This window comes from Hordeum vulgare, chromosome 2H (genome assembly GCF_904849725.1).
Source record: "Hordeum vulgare subsp. vulgare chromosome 2H, MorexV3_pseudomolecules_assembly, whole genome shotgun sequence".
Lineage (NCBI taxonomy): Eukaryota > Viridiplantae > Streptophyta > Magnoliopsida > Poales > Poaceae > Hordeum > Hordeum vulgare.
The window spans coordinates 402,545,796-402,566,056 of record NC_058519.1 but is presented as its reverse complement, the minus strand read 5'-3'; positions in this window follow the sequence as shown (position 1 = coordinate 402,566,056).

Genomic DNA, 20,261 nt, shown 5'->3' with positions numbered 1-20,261 from the left:
CATGAGATTTGGCCGCGTTGGGGAGGCATCGTCCGGCGTCCCCGGACGTGCTTCACGGAACGAGGAGGGAGTACCGGAGGCCCGACTACATCAACCCCTGGAGGCGCGCACAGTTCGACGACGACCGCGTCGGCACACGTCCGGACTCCGGACTACGGAGGAAGCAGCGCAGACCATCACTGCGGCAAGAGGCACGCGCGCGACTCCGCGGGCAGCCCCCACGCAAATAGGTATGAACAGCACCGCGGGGGTGGCTTCGCGGGGACGCCCAGTGCGGGTGTCCTCGCGGGACACACCTGCTGGCCAGGAGCTACTTCGGGCAAACGTCTGGGTCTGGGGACCGGGGACCTCTCACGTGGGACAGGGTGGACGCACCCTTGTATCCAGGCCGAGAGGCCCCATCCTGGGAACGGAGGGTGTAACACACGCCCATGTTCCTGGGCCAGACGATCCTAACCTGGAGGCTGGGGGTGGTATATCCGCCCCTGCCTCCGGGGCGCGCGACGCCCGCCTAGGGACTGAGGGTGGAACACACGCCCATGTTGCGAGTGCGGGCTTTGTTTGATCGCTAGCGGGTGTTTGGTTACCCACCGTTGCTCTCAGGTTGGGATAGCCCGGCCTGGGGGCATGGCCCAGGGTACCAACGTGGGAACCTGGGGGGCCCCAGCGAGGTGCGTTGGGGCAGCGCCTCGGGGACTCGGGACCTATCGTCTAGGTGAGCTCTCCGTCCATCGAGCGCTGGGGGCTCCTGCCACGCTCGAGGGCTTGCTCAAGGCGGACCATGCCATGCCGCTACGAGCCCGGGGACCATGAGCGGGGCACGCGCCTGTGAGGCATGGGGCTCCCTAAGCGTTCCCGGGACCTATACCGACCCGTGACGTCTCTGCATCGTCCTTCAATCCTTCCGAAACCTACTTCATCCCGTGACACTCTCACGTAATAACGAGATGCGGCTGTATACTCCTGGGGCCCCCCGAGGACGCGGAGGGGTCCCTCCCATGCCCAGTGGATGACCTATGCTCTGCGCTGGGTGAAGACCCAAAAGTAATCAGGTGCCTATGCCTCGGGGGTAGGGACACTCGCGAGGCCAAACCATCCTCGCGACCTCCCAGATAAACCCCATGACACTCTCACTTACTAATGAGTTGCGGTTGTATACCCCCCCCCCCCCCGAGGATACGGAGGGGTCCCTCCCACGCCCAGTGGAAGCCGTATGCTCCGTGATGACCCACAAGTATAGGGGATCTATCATAGTCCTTTCGATAAGTAAGAGTGTTGAACCCAACGAGGAGCAGAAGGATCTAACAAGTGGTTTTCAGCAAGGTAATATCTGCAAGCACTGAAATTAGCGGTAACAAGTAGTTGTGTGGTGAGATGATTCCTAGCAAGTAGCAAGTAACAAAAGTAACAATGGTGCAGCAAAGTGTCCCAATCCCTTTTGTAGCAAGGGACAAGACTGGACAAAGTCTTATAGGAGGTAAAACGCTCCCAAGGACACATGGGAATTTCTGTCAAGCTAATTTTCATCATGCTCATATGATTCACGTTCGTTACTTTGATAGTTTGATATGTGGGTGGACCAGCGCTTGGGTACTGCCCTTACTTGGAGAAGCATCCCACTTATGATTAACCCCTCTCGCAAGCATCCGCAACTACGAAAGAAGAATTAAGACAAAGTCTAACCATAGAATTAAACTACTAGATCCAAATCAGCCCCTTACGAAGCAACACTAAACTAGGTTTTAAGCTTCTGTCACTCTAGCACCCCATCATCTACTTACTACTTCCCAATGCCTTCCTCTAGGCCCAAATAATGGTGAAATGTTATGTAGTCGACGTTCACATAACACCACTAGAGGAAAAACAACATACAACACATCAAAATATCGAACGAATACTAAATTCACATGACTACTTATAGCAAGACTTATCCCATGTCCTCAGGAACAAAAGTAACTACTCACAAAGCATAATCATATTCATGACCAGAGAGGTAATGAGTAGCATCAAAGATCTGAACATATAATCTTCCACCAAGTAATCCAACTAGCATAAACTACAAAGAGTAATCAACACTACTACCAACCTTACAAGTACCAATCGGAGTCGCGAGACGGAGATTGGTTACAAGTGATGAACTAGGGTTTGGAGATGAGATGGTGCTGATGAAGATGTTGATGGTGATGAGTCCCCTCCGATGAGAGGAGTGTTGGTGATGACGATGGCGACGATTTCCCCGTCCAGGAGGGATGTTTCCCCGGCAGGATCATCCTGCCGGAGCTCTAGATTGGTTCTGCTCAAGTTCCGCCTCGTGGCGGCGGCGAATCCTACGAAAAGCCTCCTCTTGATTTTTTCCAGACCCGAACCCTTCTTGTAGAAAAAGAGGGGGGCTAGTGGGCCAGCAGGGAGCCCACAAGCCCCCTAGGCGCAGCCAGGGGGGTGGCCGCGCCTAGCAGGCTTGTGGCCACCTACTAGCGCCCCTCTGGCACTTCTTCGGCCTAGTATTTTTATAAATCCCAAAAAAATCCACGTTGATTTTCTCGGCTTTTGGAGTTGCGCAGAATAGGCATCTCAAACTTGCTCCTTTTTCAAGCCAGAATTCCAGCTGCCGACATTCTCCCTCTTCATGTAAACCTTGCAAAATAAGAGAGAAAAGGCATAAGTATTGTACCGTGGAGTGAAATAACAGCCCAAAAAGCGATAAATATCAACATGAATGCATGATGCAAAATGGACGTATCACCCCGCGATGGGGGGAGATGGCGGCGGAGATTAGCCTAGGTGCCGCACGAGGCGTTTGCTTGCTTCTTCGTGGAGCTTGAATTATCTTCTGCTGGACTTAAATTTGTCGATTTCAAAACTTGATGTTTGAAAAACAAAAATGGGGGGACTTTTCTCTTGCGCTTTCTCGTTTCGCGAGCTTTGAAGCCTCCTTTTCTGGATGACATTTTTTGAGGAGTTGAACGCTCCGCAATGTCCCTAGGTGCCAAGGAGCGTGAAAGCAAGGACTTGTCGTCCCAAGGGAAAACATTTTCAGCGGTCGACCTCCGCTCGGGGACCCAGATCGATGCACGATACCACCACAAAGAGTCTCGGGAGGCCTTAGGGCGCCATGGGGCGATGACCAAAGGTACGGAATGGGGAATCGCTCTAGCGCCAAAGGGGGCTCTTGGGCACCGCTTCAGGAGCCTTACGGTCATAAGGCCACTCGCCACGCCTGATGCCGTCCTGGAGCTCCGGTCGGTGTCGGGGGCGGCGGGGCCCCGTCCCGTGAAGTGCGTCGAACCTAACGGCGATGGGGAAATGTGCGAGACTGGGGCCTGTCAATGTAGAGCAGCTTGAGTGTCAAGGGGGGCTCCTGAGCAACATGCCTCAGGGGCCTTACTAGTCGCAAAGCCACTCGGCCACCCAGGTGTCGCCCATGTCGGCACCCAGGGTGTCGGGCCTTTGCCCCGTGAGGAACAACCTCGGTAACGGGTTGCGCCTCACGGCGGTAGGGAAATGTGTGGGACCGGGACCCAGAGACATAGAGTGCCGAAAGGGTCTCAACCCCATCCCATTGACAAAGCAGGAGCTACTCAGGAGGAGCTAGGGAAGGGACCGACGCAAACCCACGAGCTAAGTACCCCGCAGGCCCAGACGGGAGCCATCTGGTTTCGCGTCGAACGAAGAACGAATTGAAAAACACGCATACTAATGAAAGGATGCATGGCATAAGGACTAAGCTGCCGCAAGGAACGAGGCCATCGACCAAGCGTGCAACAGCACAAATGATGCCTCGGGAGGATGGTGAAGGGGAACGTTGCATGGGAAACAAAAAAAATCATATGCACACGAAGACCTATCATGGTGATGTTCATCTACGAGAGGAGATTAGATCCACATACCCTTGTAGATTGCTCAGCGGGAAGCGTTAAGAAACACGGTTGATGTAGTGGTACAACTTCGTGATTCAAATCACCGTCGTCCCACGATCCGTTCTGATCTAGCGCCGAACGGACGACACCTCCGCGTTCAGCACACGTACAGCTCGATGACAATCTCGGCCTTCTTGATCCAGCAAGAGAGACAGATAAGTAGATGAGTTCTTCGGCAGCGTGACGGCGCGCCGGTGTTGGTGATGATCTATTCCTGCAGGGCTCCGCCCGAGGTCCGCAGAAATCTAATCTAGAGGAAGAACTACGAGGTGTAGGTTTGAGTTGCACGTGGAAAAGTTGTGTCTCAAACAGCCCTAAACCTCTAGTATATATAGGAGGAGCAAAGGGGTGGGGAAAAGCCCTAGGGCTCCGGCCAAAGGAGGCCTTCCTTGGGTCGGCCGAAGTTGGAGGGAGGAGTCCTACTCCAATCCCACTTGGATTAGGACTACTTCCTTATTTTCCCACCTCTTTTGGATTTTCCACTTTTTCCTCATGGGATTTACTTGGATGACATTGTCAGCCCATTATAACTTATTGTGCATCCAATAAACCCATGTGGACCCCTTGGGGCGTGGTGGGCCCACCCAGTGGGCCCCCGGAACCTATTCGTCACTCCCGGTACACTGCCGACAATGCCCGAAAACTTTCCGGAATCCAAACACCAGCTTCCTATATATCAATATTCGTTTCCGGACCATTCCGGAAATCCTCGTGACGTCCGTGATCTCATCCGGGACTCCAAACAACCTTCGGTCACCAACACATATAACTCAACTATACTAAAACACCATTGAACCATAAGTGTGCAGACCCTGCGGGTTCGAGAACTATGTAGACATGACCCGAGACACTCCTTGGTCAATATCCAATAGCGAGACCTGGATGCCCATACCGGATCCTACATATTCTACGAAGATCTTATCGGTTGAAACTCTCTCCCAAGGATTCATATAATCTTGTATGTCATTCCCCTTGTCCTTCGGTATGTTACTTGCCCGAGATTCGATCGTTGGTATCCGGGCCGACCATCGCTTCTCCATAGCTCGTAGGTTCATTGTTGTTCAACTACATGACCTCAAAGACAGGGTTACCGTACCACTCTGTAGTAGTACACGACCTTGTCGACCTACGAGGTATATAGTAACTTGATCCAAAGCTCAATGATCACCATCATCAGTTTCCATTTCAGTTGGTGTAGGCGCCACACGAACATCTTCCTACGCCCTGCTACACACTGATTGAAGTGACGGTTCACTAACGTCATCAAGTTCCACCACCCTCCCACTCAATTATTTCGAGAGAAACCTTTCCTCGAGAAAAGACCCGTTTCTAGAAAAAAACACTTTGCTTCCGGATGTGAGATAGGAGATGTATCCAACTGTTTTGGATATCCTATGAAGATGCATTTATCCGCTTCAGGTTCAAGCTTATCAGACTGAAACTTTTTCACATAAGCGTCGCAGCCCCAAACTTTCAAGAAATAACAGCTTAGGTTTCTCCAAACCATAGTCTATGCTGTGTCATCTCAATGGAAATACACGGTGCCCTATTTAAAGTGAATGCGGTTGTCTCTAATGCATAACCCATAAACGATAGTGGCAATTCGATAAGAGACATCATAGTATGCACCATACCAAATAGGGCGTGGCTATGATGTTTAGACACACCATCACACTATGGTATTCTAGGTGGCATAAATTGTGAAACAATTTCCACATTGTCTTAATAGTGTACCAAAAACTCGCAACTCAGATATTCATCTCTATGATCATATCGTAGATAGCTTATCCTCTTGTCACGACGATCTTCACTCTGAAATAGCTTTGAACTTTTCAACATTTCAGACTTGTGATTCATCAAGTAAATACTCATGTATCTACTTAAATCGTCAGTGAAGTAAGAACATAACAATATCCACTACATGCCTCAACACTCATTGGACTGCACACATCAAAAATGTATTACTTAAAATAAGTTACTATCTTGTTTCATGTGGTATGATTTGCATGTCTCAAGTGATTCAAGATCAAGTGAGTCCAAACGATCCATCTGCATGGAGTTTCTTCATGTGTTTATACCAATAGGTATGGTTTGCATGTCTCAAACGTTTCAAAAATGAGCGAGTACAAAGATCCATCACTATGGAGCTTCTTCATGCACTTCATACCGACATGACTCAAGCGGCAGTGCCACAAGTAAGTGGTACTATCATTACTACTTTGTATCTTTTGGCACCAATATTATGAACATGTGTAACACTATGGTCGAGATTCAATAAACCATTGAGGGTAATTATTCAAGAAAATAGAATAACTATAATCCCTTTTAAATGAATAATCGTATTGCAATAAACACGATCCAATCATGTTCATGCTCAACGCAAACACCAACTAACAATTATTTATGTTTTACACCAATCCCGATGGTAGAGGGAGCATGCAATCTTTTGATCAGATCAACCTTGGAAACACTTCCAACACTTATTGTCACCTCGCCTTTAGCTAGTCTCCATTTATTCCGTAGCTTTCATTTCGAGTTACTAATCACTTAGCAACCGAACCGGTATCCAATACCTTCGTTCTACTAGGAGTACTAGTAAAGTACACATCAATATCATGTATATCAAATATAGTTCTGTCGACTTTGCCAGCCTTCTTATCTACCAAGCATCTAGGGTAGCTCCGCCTCAGTGACCGTTCCCCTCGTAACAGAAGCACTTAGGCTTGGGTTTGGGTTCAATCTTGGGTTTCTTCATTAGAGCAGCAACTGGTTTGCCGTTTCATGAAGTGTCCCTTCTAGCCCTTGCCCTTCTTGAAACTAGTGGTTTTACTAACCATCAACAATTGATGCTCCTTCTTGATTTCTACTTTCGTAGTGTCAAACATTGTGAATCGCTCAAGGATCATCATCTCTATCCTTGATATGTTATAGTTCATCACGAAGCTCTAGTAGCTTGGTGGCAGTGGATTTTGGAAAACCATCACTATCTCATCTGGAAGATTAACTCCCACTTGATTCAAGCGATTTTTGTACTCAGACAATCTGAGCACATGCTTAACGATTGAGCTTTTCTCTTTTACTTTGTAGACAAAGAATCTTGTCGGAGGTCTCATACCTCTCAACAAGTGCACGAGCATGAAATCTCAATTTCATCTCTTAGAACATCTCTTATGTTCCGCGACGTTTCAAAACGTCTTCGGCTCCTTGCTTCTAAGCCATTAAGTATTATGCACTGAACTATCACGTAGTCATCAAAAACGTGTATGTCAGATGTTCGCAACATCCACAGACGATGCTCGAGGTGCAGCACACCAAGTGGTGCATTAAGGACATAAGCCTTCTGCGCAGCAATGAGGACAATCCTCAGTTTTACGGACTTAGTCCGCAAAGTTGCTACTATCATCTTTCAACTAAATTTTCTCTAGGAACATATAAAAACAGTAGAGCTATAGCGCAAGCTACATCATAATTCGCAAAGACCTTTTGACTATGTTCATGATAATTGGTTCAATTAATCATATTACTTAAGAACTCCCTGTCAAAAAGTACATCTCTCTAGTCATTCGAGTGGTACAATGATCCAAATTCACCAACTCAAGTCCGATCATCACGTGAGTTGAGAATAGTTACAGTGGTAAGCATCCCTATGCTAATCATATCAACTATACGATTCATGCTCGACCTTTCGGTCTCATGTGTTCCGAGGCCATGTCGGCACATGCTAGGCTCGTCAAGTTTAACCCGAGTGTTCTGCGTGTGCAACTGTTTTGCACCTGTTGTATGTGAACGTTGAGTCTATCACACCCGATCATCACGTGGTGTCTTGAAAGGACGAACTGTCGCAACGGTGCATAGTTGGGGAGAACACAATTTCATCTTGAAATTTTAGTAAGAGATCACCTTATAATGCTATCGTCGTTCTAAGCAAAATAAGGTGCATAAAAAAATTAACATCACATGCAATTCATAAGTGACATGATATGGCCATCATCTTGTGCTTCTTGATCTCCATCACTTAAGCACCGACATGATCTTCTTGTCACCGGCGCCACACCATGATCTCCATCATCATAATCTCCATCAATGTGTCGCCATCGAGGTTGTCGTGCTAGCTATGCTATTACTACTAAAGCTACGACCTAGCAATATAGTAAACGCATCTGCAAACACAAATGTTAGTTTAAAGACAACCCTATGGCTCCTGCCGGTTGCCGTAGCATCGACGTGCAAGTCGATATTAACTATTACAACATGATCATCTCATACATCCAATATATCACATCACTTCATTGGCCATATCATCTCACAAGCATACCGTGCAAAAACAAGTTAGACGTCTATGGGTATCTAGTATGATCGCATCTTACTTACGCAAAAACCACAACAGAGATGTGCAAATTGCTATTTAACATCTCTCCAAGGACTGCCTCGGTCAAAACCAATTCAACTAAAGTTGAAGAAACCGACACCCGCCAGTCATCTTTATGCAACGAGATTGCATGTCAGTCGATGAAACCAGTATCTCGTAAGCGTACGCGTTATGTTGGTCCGGGCCGCTTCAATCAAACGATACCACCGAATCGAGAAAAGACTAAGGAGGGAAGAAAATCGAACATCACCGTCCACAAAACCTTTTGTGTTCTACTAGAGATAACATCTATGCATGAACCTAGCTCTGATACCACTGAAGGGGAATGTTGCATGGGAAACAAAAAATTTCTTACGCACACGAAGACCTATCATGGTGATGTTCATCTACGAGAGGATATTAGATCCACATGCCCTTGTAGATCGCTCAGCGGGAAGCGTTAAGAAACGCGGTTGATATAGTGGAACAACTTCGTGATTCAAATCACCATCGTCCCACGTATCCGTTCCGATCTAGCGCCGAACGGAAGACACCTTTGCCTTAAGCACACGTACAGCTCGATGACGATCTCGGCCTTCTTGATCCAGCAAGATATATGGATAAGTAGAGGAGTTCTCCGGCAGCGTGACGGCGCACCGGTGTTGGTGATGATTTATTCCCGAAGGGCTCCGCCCGAGCTCCGCAGAAATCTAATCTAGAGGAAGAACTACGAGGTGTAGGTTTGAGTTGCACGTGGCAAAGTTGTGTCTCAAACAGCCCTAAACCTATAGTATATATAGGAGGAGCCAAGGGTGGGGCAAAGACCTAGGGCGCTCGCCAAAGGAGGCCTTCCTTGGGTCGGGGCCGAAGTGGGAGGGAGGAGTCCTACTCCAATCTCACTTGGATTAGGACTCCTTCCTTATTTTCCCACCTCTTTTGGATTCTTCACTTTTTCCTCATGGGCTTTCCTTGGATGACATTGTCAGCCTATTATACCTTATTGTGCATCCAATAAACCCATGTGGACCCTTTGGGGCATGGTGGGCCCACCCAGTGGGCCCTCGGAACCCATTCTTGACTCCCGGTACACTACCGGCAATGCCCGAAAACTTTCCGGACCAATTCGGAAACCCTCGCGACGTCCGTGATCTCATCTGGGACTCCCGAACAACCTTCGGTCACCAACACATATAACTCAACTATATTAAAACACCATCAAACCTTAAATGTGCAGACCATGCGGGTTCGAGAACTATGTAGACATGACCCGAGACACTCCTCGGTCAATATCCAATAGCGGGACCTGGATACCCATATTTGATCCTACATATTCTACGAAGATCTTATTGGTTGAACCTCTGTGCCATGGATTCATATAATCACGTATGTCATTCCCTTTGTCCTTCAGATGTTACTTGCCCGAGATTCGATCATCGGTATCTGCATACCTATTTCAATCTCGTTACCGGCAAGTCTCTTTACTCGTTCCGTAATACAAGATCCTGTGACTTACACTTAGTCACATTGCTTGCAAGGCTTGTTTGTGATGTTGTATTACCGAGTGGGCCCCGAGATACCTCTCCGTCACACGGAGTGACAAATCCCAGTCTTGCTCCATACTAACTCAATGGACACCTTCGGAGATACCTGTAGAGCACCTTTATAGTCACCCAGTTATGTTGCGACGTTTGATACACACAAGGTATTCCTTTGGTGACAGTGAGTTATATGATCTCATGGTCATAGGAATAAATACTTGACACGCAGAAAACAATAGCAACAAAATAACACGATCACATGCTACGTTTATAATTTGGGTCTTGTCCATCACATGATTCTCCTAATGATGTGATCCCGTTATCAAGTGACAACACTTGCCTATGGCCAGGAAACCTTGACTATCTTTGATCAACGAACTAGTCCACTAGAGGCTCACTAGGGACAGTGTGTTGTCTATGTATCCACACATGTATTTGAGTTTCCAATCAATACAATTCTAGCATGGATAATAAATGATTATTATGAACAATGAAATATAATAATAACTAATTTATTATTGCCTCTAGGGCATATTTCCAACAGATGGGACCTCCTCAGGGCCCCGGTCGCCATTGCCCCTGAGCAACAGTTGGGTCATCGACGGGGCCTATGCAAGGAAGCCAAGCCGCAACGACTACCAGCGAGCAAGCCATCGATTCAAGAGCGAAAGGAAAAAGGGAGATCGGCGAAGGTAACATACAAAAGTCTAACGCCTGACAAGGCATAGTTCATGGTCCAATATTACACGGGCAGCAAAACAGAAGCTGGGGGACGCCTAGGGGGAGAGGCCGTCGACACCGCCCTTGGCGTCGGCAGGCTCGGTGTCGGAGCCCTCCTCCTCCCTGGAGACGGGTACCCTGACGTACCGCTCCACTAGGGCGTCCACCCGTGGGCGCACTTCGTCCCGGAGAAGATGCCGGAACTCAGCGGGCACCGGCTTGACGACGCACTGGAGATCAAGCGGCGAGACGAGGCGGCGCAGGTTGGAGAAGACGAGCGTCAAGGCAAGGCCTAGAAGCTCGCACGCGTCGGACGCGTTGTCCTCCTCCATGCGGGAGACGCCGGCCTCCAGCGTCTCCACTACCTTGTAGAAGAAGGCGAGGCAGCCCTCGTCGCCACTCACCCTTGGCAGCGCCGGGGCATCGCCCATGAATCGGCGCGTTGCGCCTGCCGCCCGGCCGACGATGCTCTCTTAATTGTTGGCACGCTGGGACTACATCATTCGGGCGTACGCCGCCTCATCCTAGGCGGCCTGAACACCGTCGGCCGCCTCGTGGAGCTGTCTCTACAGCGACGCCAACTCCGCCTTGGCCTCCGCTTCGCCCTGGCGGGCAGCCTGGAGTGCGGCCTCGGCACTCTCGAGCTGAGCCCGCAGCCCCTCTACCTCCTCCTGAAGCTCGCCGAGCTTGAGTTTCTTGGTTGCGGGCGTTCTCGAGAAAAGGGAAGATCAGCCACCAAGAAGTGGATGGGACAAGAAGGAAAGGGGGTGCAAACGAGGGACTTACTCATCTATTAGAGCCTAGCGGCAGCGGGCGCACGGCGACCCCGAGGGCCCTCAGCCGCTGCTCCCGAGGCAGATGGGGGCGCAGACGGAGCCACGCGTTTCCTCCTGCCTGGATCACCTCCTGGGGACGCCATGGAAGACGAAGAAACGAAGGGGAGAAGAGGTTTTTCTCGGCGGAGCAAAGGGAGCAAAGATGAAGCTCAAGACCCCAGTGCCTCCCCCTTGCTAGGAGCGGGGCAGATTTATAGGCGAACCACGGCCACCAAGCGTCATGGGAGCGTGAGCGTTGCCCGCCCCTCGGGTGCCGCGAGGTGCGCCGGCAGGCACATTGCTGCCCACGTCACATCACCTAGCAAATTAACAATGATGGTCGATGCGGTTCTTGGTGATCGTGCCATCATGGTGTGGTGCGCCCAGGATGCCTCGGGGAGCGGATCGTCGCCGCATAGCGGCTAGACACGTGTGCTGCCTGGCCCACTGGCAATTGGGGCCCGCCATGCTTCAGGCCGCCCTCAAGGCTTCGCCGAGAAGCCAGCCCAGGCGCGCATTGGGCCCGGGGGCTACTGTTGGCGTTCTGGGAATGGGGGTACCCAGACCTGCCTACCTGTGGCCTAGGACTGGCCCACTTCATCAAGCAAGCGCAATCGGGCGCGACACCACTCAAGGCAAGGTCCTGCGAGGGGCCAAGCCTCGCGAGGAGGAATAGCATCAAGACCCTTAGGGGGCCTCCTCAGGACCCGTCCGGAGTGGCGGATACTCCGAGGCGAGGCCCGGCCTGAGGAGTCGAGGATGACGCGGGGGAAGGACATGCGAGCAGCAGATAGCAGGACAATCCAGTTCCCCCTTTAGTGAAAGGGGGCGAGGACGCACGCGGGTGTCCAGGGCATCTCCAAAAGGTTTCCATTCTGGTGCAACAAGGCTACCACCGCCCGCCAGCAGGACGGACTTCATCCCTGGACCCGTCCCTACTGCGTTGACAGCCACTTTGCACGCGAAGACTACTTTTGGACAGGGGAAGCATGTTCCCGTGTCCCCCTTCAAAATTGGCCATTGTGGGATCCCTTCCCGACGAAACGATAAGGAAAGAGGACCGGGGCTGTCACTATATATAGAGAGAGTAGGTTACTTCATAGGGGGGATTCACTCATTCGCCCACTGGCACCACACAAAGGCCACCAGCCACCGGAGGCCCTCGAACATTGTACTGATTCGTGCACCAACCTCCACGAGGGGCAATCCACCAAAGCAGGAGTAGGGTATTACGCTTCTCAGCGGCCCGAACCTGGGTGAACTGCCGTGTTCCGCGTCTTCCTCACCATCGAGTGAGCTTTGTGCCATCCCCAGCTAGTAGCGAGTTAGGTGAGGTGATCCCGCGAGAGATCTTTGTACACGCCCGTGAGTTCGAATCTTTAGGGTTTTGTGGAGCCCGAAATCCGACAGTTCTTGAGGTGACAGTTCTCATTCCTTTCTCGTGCTAGCGTGAACCTTAAATAACTAGCTTCCGCCTCTCTTCTGCTATCAAACCCTTTTCGGCTGCCACCTAAGAAACGATACACTTGGGCCTGATACTCTGATCACCAGTGATTTATATACCTATCAGAGATGCATATATCATCAAGAGAACTCAAGATAATATGCAACATAATATACACTGGCCTGTAGAGGGAAAGTGTTAGCAAATAGATGCAAGATATAGTAAACACAGCTAACGAAATGCAAAGTTTCGTTTGTAGAGAAAGTAACAACTAAACGAACACAGTGTCATCGTTATTAAGCAATGCACTTGTCCCATCCGGCCATATCAGGGAGGATGCACCCAAGCTTCGTGAAAGGTGTGGTGTCCTGACAATGTATGGCTATGTGGGTTCGGATGTTAGCCCGCGATATCGGGCCGCCATAGAACATCCCATTCTCTTCAATGACGTCTTTCATGATGATTGACACCAACTCTTGCTTGATGCGGTAGAATTTACTTCATAGTAGATAATCCGATATGGTTCCTAAGGCTTCGGACCATCTCTGGATATGGCCATGGGATGAAGATGCCACGCGAAGTTATTGTTGATCCCTTCTATACTCCAGAATTTGATGGATGTCGTAGTATCCATCCTTATTACTTGTTGCCGGTCATTAGACGCAACAAAAGTCGCTCTTATGGACGAAACACACCACACCCTTATCTGTTTACTTGAATTGGATGTGCCCACCCGGCATGCTGAAGCCCAAGAGAGCCTTGTCTAGAACATACTTTATGTGTGTGTAATCTTTCTTCTCTCTGGTCTTGGATGGGTTCAAATACAAAGAATGGGAGAAACACGGGTAAAGGACGATGAGAATGGTGCCATGTTCGCTACACAAAATAAATACATGATCAAGTTAACCTCCATGCGTGCAAAGTAATGACTGAAATGCATGAAAGGATTTATGTGCCATAGTGTGTATCCGCGGATGACTTACCCGGTAAGGTATGAAAATCGCTTCCTTGCCCTTATTGATGACCAAGAATACTTCGACGCACTTCCTCACAAATTGATGGTTAGCTTCGTTGATTGACAAGGATACCTCGTGCATGTAGTACAGATCCGCGACCACAAGATCGATTTGCTCTCTCGTGAAGATGTAGTTCATATGCAGCGTATAAGGTGGACGAACAAAAAGTCGAGCTACCCCATTTGAAACATCTCGATGATGTAATCAAATCACAAAAAGAACATGTCCATTCGGCATTTGTGGATGGACAAATTGCCACTGCTCGACACATGAACCGTATAAAGCGGGTATCCTCGGTCATTTGAGCAAGAAGGCTTCTCTCTCTTGACATCACATGGTCATGCACTCTCCTGAGATCCCCTGTTATGGCGGATAACGCATCCGCCGGTACCATTGGTTGTCCCGCGACATGAAAATACGATGGACATTTCATTGATACACTGTCCGAAACCTCGGTATGTGGACGTGGCTTGCTGCTAGAAACCACTTTGGCAGCTTTGGCGGCAACTAGGACTTTCTATGCCGGTCTCTCCCTCTGTTTCTTCTTTGAGGGCTCAGGTGTTGGTGGGTCTATCAGACCCTCTCTGACCCCGCCCCCAGTGTTGTCGCGCTTACCATTGCATGACCTTGCACTACTCCACGAAGGTCCAAAGACGACACATCAATCAGACACCCTTCGACCAAACTTTGTGCGATGCATGAATCACAAACGTTATAGTTCTAGCTCCGTCGCCAACAATGAGAACTCTGTGTGATGGTGAATCCATCAAATACGGTTTGAAAATATTTAGGTCTGCGATACGTGCCATATAGTTATTCCATACGAACTATTTGTGATCAGCTAAAATAACACAAATGGATATAGAGATCCAAATGTGTGCGATAGAGGGCATACAGTTGACTATGAAAAAATATGTGCGATGATACAACATAGCACACACAATTTAGAGTAAGAAGGTGTATGTGATAGCAGTCAAACAATTCAACAATCAGAATCATGAGATAAGACCTACAACAACACATACGAGTCATCCTAACGTGTTTTATGTGTTGTGGGCAGACGGCGGCTGGTACAGAATTGTCAGCGATTCTTGAAATCATTGCTGACGTGTTCCTTAGTTTAATTGTATGATACGTGATTTGCTCTCTTTGTATAAGTTCTATATCATGTGTTAATAGAACAACACTTATTAGAACATGATTGCATAACCAAAAAAGAACACAATGCTTTCTCAAAGATTGTATCACAAATACCACAAATATTACAATGTTCAAATTCCATCTTTACAAGGCCCAAATTCAAAGATTACAAGGTTCACACTGATAATAAAAATCTAATTTATCCTCTTTAGAATCTGAGTGATGCAATATTTTTGCGAAGGAATCCGACACCAAAAAGTTATATATCAGCTTGATACACTGACTTCCGTATAATCTGTCATTTGGAGTTTCGAACTGAATTTCAGCTTCTCGAGAGCCTTTTCCATTCATCTATAGATGCCTTCGCTGATCAACAAACCATTCATTTTTGTGCACTAAATATAGGGCAAACCTCATTACCTTAACCACCCTTGCTTTCTGAACAAAGAACCTGGCCAATTGAATCTCTGGTTTGGTGCGTGAGTACTAGTTGAAAGTAATTTCTGTGAGATGGAAATCAAAACATTCGATGGGATTGTTATATTGCGCCACTTTTTCCACTACCACGTATGCTTGTATCTACAAATGAAGACACCATATCAGTGTCTAGATGTAGTTTTGTATACTATGTGCATCTTTGATTTGCAGGGTTTCTAAAATATAATAATACATTGACATGTCTTCATTAGCATTTCATGATTAACATCTCAAAAATATGTATTGGAATCATACAAATTTCCTTTAGAAATTATAATACATTTGTCATTGTAATCATGCGTAACGTACCAACAAATGGAACTCCTTTTTGGTTAACAATTAATAAGAAAGGAGCATCACCTCGATGTATAGCTTCTCTCTGAACGAAAAGAATCAAAGGAATCTAACAATTTCATCCTGATTGGGGTTGATAGATTGTACTACGAGGATCTTCACTGTGCGCATAGATAAGCCTATGGAAATCAATTTCTGCATGACATACGAACATAGATTAACAAAAAGTAGATAAAATGTTAGATACAATAATTTGAACGAGAATAAGAATGTTGTACCTAAAACGGTATGGATCCGGTTGTAACAAGTTTGGAGAATTCAGCGCACAAATGGCCCAACACTGTCAATTTCGGTGTGTCAATGACCCTGATTCTTGTTGGACCTTCTTTATTAAGTAGAATCTCTCAAGGAAGGTGCATTCTCAATGACCACATGTTGTGGCACCAGCCATGCACATAAATGGTACTCTCATTCGTCGTAGCGATGTGGAGTCTTGTAACAGCCCGGAACCGACACTCTAGAAGATTTCCATGTTATTAGGTTATTGTCGTGTGTCTTATTTGTTTGTCGCATTCATCATCGCATCATAAGAATAATGCACATTGCATCGGCACTCCATTGTCATCATGTTTTTAAAACTTGCATCTGTTATTAGTTGCGATTCTCTCCCTTTTTGTCTTTGACCGTTTCGAGACCAACCACAACCGCATTGCGCCCGCAGCATCATTAAAATATTTTTTTAAAGTACGCATAAAACTTTCTCAGATTGCCTCGAAAGTTGGTGTGCGGTCTTCTTATAGAATAGTTAGGCCGCGTGCCAAATTTCGCCGCAATCGGAGGTTGTTTGATACCCCATCAGATAAACCTATAGCGGCACTTTAGCCTTTCTAAATCGCACACATTTCGATATTTTAAACTCTCTTGCTGGGCTGCATGTTCTTCCTCTCATCTCCGCCTAGCCTCCTTGCAAAATGCACGTGTTCGCTTGCGATCTAGCCCGAAAAACCTCACAGAACCCGAAACATACGGTCGTGACTATTGGGTCCGGATCAACCCCGTAATACACCAAACCATCATCAATTTGTCAATTGGACTCTCCTAACCTATTTTCTCGATTGTCCGATCTAAATCTAAGGATCCAGATAGAATCACCTACTACTAATGCCCCCGTCAGCCTATTTCCATTCCCACCTCGGATCCGCCTCAGCCAACCAGAAGCACCCCGATCCAAAATCGCATGTGCCTCCGACCGCCTCCCTCGTCTTGCGCGCCGGCCAATAGAGTTCGCTCGTGGCCCTGAGCGCCTTGTGCAGCCGCGCCGATCAGCAACAATAGGAGCCTCGTCCATGAGGAGAAGATCCCGCGTTCGGATCCTCCTCGATCCGCCGCCGTCGTCCCCAATGCCATGGGTGGCCTCGGTCCCCCGCAAGAAATCCTATCATCATATCCTTCTGTAGATGTTGCTCCGCTGCTGACTACCAAGGCCAGCCCCGTGTTGCCTCTACCTTCCTGCAGCCCTCGCCGGAGCGCCACCCCGACCGGCCACCGCAGCTGTATCTACGCTAGCCCTGCAGTAGGTCATCAACGGCCTCTTCACCGTGTTGCGTCACGCCGCAGTCTTCGCTTCCTGGAGATCGAGAGGAGGACGATCTCCTCGCTCGATCCAGGCGGGGTGTTGACCAAGCCGGCCTAGCAGCGCCCCTTGCCTCCAGTGCACGTGGACATGCGCCCTGGCGTGGGCCCTGCTCCCCGAGGCCCAGCCCCCTCTGCCTTCGCCCGCCGGCCCAGCCACGCCATGTGTGGGCCTCCGCCCCTCTGGTGAGAGGCCCCCACCTATCGCATGGTGTGTGCGAGGTTTAATATGTCATGTCCAGTTCTGGTTTAGGACGATGTTTAGATTCGTTCTAGTGCATGTTTTTTTTCTCTCATGAGAATTTGTCAATTTATCGAGTGAAAAAACAGATTTAGAGAAAAACCCTCATTTTCATGCATAACATAACTCACCAACCGTATGTCAGATTAAAATGAGTTAGACAAGTAAAATAATCAGAATTTCATGCACTTTCATGCATGTTTAAAAATGTTTAACTTGTTGTTTGCATTATTTTGCGTGATGCCATTTTGCCATATTAAAATGATTTAATTCATCACAAAATAACCGTGCATCATATGTAAAAACATTATACATGAAAATCCTTAGAATTTTGTGTAGTTTCACAATATCCAACTTTCAACCATGCTAAAAATATTTAACTTGTTGTTTTCATGTAATTCGCATTGATGTCATATTAAAACAGTTTGTCTCATAATTAAATAACCGGAGCTCCGATTAAAATGTTTTACATATGTAACTTGACTAGAAAGATGTGTAGAATAACATGGGAACATTTAGTTTGGTGTTTAACAGCTCCAAAATTGTGTTATAGGTAGAACTTTACCAAAATCTAATTTGCATATCGGGACTTTCCGGAATTGTTATTCATTGTTCCGTCCTCATTTAAACTTGCCTAGAATTTCATGTAGTTTCATAATATCTTGTTCATCCATATTTTAACATGCTCGTGGCTGTCATTTACATACATTTTGCATTCATGACATATCATCTTGTGTTGCTCATATCTTTTAGATCGTACCTCCGTTTTAGATGATCTATATATGTAAATCGACTAGAATGACGTGTAGAATCATATGGTCCACTTTATTTTGTTGTTTAGTAAATATAAAATATGGTTAGTTCAGACCTGAACCAATTTCTAGATTGACATATGAGGTTGTTTCGGATATACTATAAGTTGTTTCCGACCTCATTTAAGATGCCTAGATATGTAGTGTATTTCTCCTTAACCTCTTGCCATGTTTAACAACATTTAACATGTCGTGTAGATAAAGGAGAGTGAACTAAATGATTTGAATGTGGAGTTCTGTCAATGTGGAAATCGTTGCATATTGAGCTTCACTTAATGTGTAGAAGTTGATTGTTGTGCTTTGCCATTTCGTCCATAATTAAATGGACAGACATCATATTGTTGCGCATCATATCATGCATACATTGTGGTATTTATCGTGTGTTGATTGTTTGTTTCCGGATTGCTTCTTGTTGATAGAGTTCTGCAAGAATGTCGGAGTGTGAAGGTTCGTTCGGCTACGTTGGTTCGTGTACTTCACGGATTTGTTCTTCTTTCAAGTGTGATCATAGGCAAGATGACCATTTCCCTAGAGAACACTACTATCATTGCTATGCTAGTTGTCTTTTTCTTACGCTATGTCTCACTGCCTACCACCTGTTATGTTCAACCTCCCAACATTGCCATGAAAAACCTCTTACCCTTCCAGAACCTAGCAAACCCTTGTTTTTCTATGTTACTGCTTGCCCAACCTTCCTATAGCGTTGCTATTTGCAGGTGCAATTGCTTTCCATGTGACAACATTGGTTCCTTGTTATATCATCATATTATTGATCTTCAATTCAATGCACCTATATACTTGGTAAAAGGTGGAAGGCTTGGCCTTCTAGCCTGTGTTTTGTTCCATCTTTGCCGCCCTAGTTACTTGTGTACGAGTGTTTCCATAATTGAGCGCTCCTAACATGCTTGGGATTGTTATGGGGACCCCCTTGATTTTCGTTTTGTGATAAAACTCTTCCAGCAAAGCCCAACATTGGTACCATATTTGCTCAACATAATAATATTGAACACTGTTTGGAACACATAGGGAGTTAGCGCTATCTGTGGATTAACTCAACATAATACAGGATAGGCCAATGTTGATGGTGTTGGTCCCAAACGGGCTGCCTATGGGGTCACCGCGAGGGAACTCGAGGATTCGTTTAACTCGTAGGTAGTCCCATCCGGTAGTGACCTGAGAAAGAGATATGCACGTCTCCTATTAGGATTTGGCCTCCCGCCCGGTCTTGCTGGATTTGTTTTACTCTTATCGAAGGTCTTATGTACTAGGATATCGGTGATATTTTGCGCTATCTCGAGATTGATGTTTTCTCTCGAGGGCAGCTTGTGGTAGTTTGTGATGGACTAGTAGGAGCACCCATGCACGGTTAAATCTTTCACAAAGCCATGATTGCGGTTATGTGGCAACTTGGAACTTTTTTAACACCCGGTCATAGCAAACTTGAAGTAAACGCAATTAAAACATGCCAACTATGTGCGTAACCATGACTATTTGTACTCATGAGTTCTGATCCGAGAAAGGACACGCTCGGGTTATGTCTGAAACAAGTAGGTATTTAGGATCATTTCGAGATCATTATTAGTTCATCTTCGTTTATGCGTAGATCACCCCCCTCTTATTGTTGTACCCGTAAGTTAGCCACTCAAATAAATGTTAGTGCTTGTTGCAGCCTCACCACTTAACCATACCTCACCATTAAGCTTTGCTAGTCTTGATACCTTTGAAAATGAGATTGCTGGGTCCGTGTGGCTCACAAATTAGTACAACAACAGTTGCAGTTACAGATAAAGCGATACTTTGATGTGAGCTCGATGATTGTTCTATTTGCAGTTTCTTCTTCTTCTTCTTCTTCGATCATAGGATGGGT